Genomic DNA, 436 nt, shown 5'->3' on the forward strand with positions numbered 1-436 from the left:
AGAACTTAGATGCATTGCTGATAAGAGAATATGATCTGGTTAGCCTGGCCAATTAGTGCACAACTGTATTGGTACTAGGTTACCAGTTATATGCCATGGATGCTTTTTCCTACAATTGACTTTCTAAACAATAACTCGTTAAAATATTTTTTTTTAATTTTGTAATTTGCGGTGTGCGGTGCGGTGCAGTGTCAAAGTTCCAGATAAATTGCGGTGTGCGGTGCGGTGCGCGGATAGATGAGTCAGTTGCGGTGCGGTGTGCGGATAAAAATTTTGGGTTCGCTGCATCTCTAGGCTACAGTGCTTTCTCATCGCAAATAGTGCACAGCTCACTAACAGCATGCACTAGCTCAAAGGTAGTTACTGGTTGATAATTTTTTCAGTGATTTCTACTCGGATTGCAATTGATTTCCACTAAGTTTACGTGCAATAACGA

This window comes from Aplidium turbinatum, chromosome 10 (genome assembly GCF_918807975.1).
Source record: "Aplidium turbinatum chromosome 10, kaAplTurb1.1, whole genome shotgun sequence".
NCBI lineage: Eukaryota > Metazoa > Chordata > Ascidiacea > Aplousobranchia > Polyclinidae > Aplidium > Aplidium turbinatum.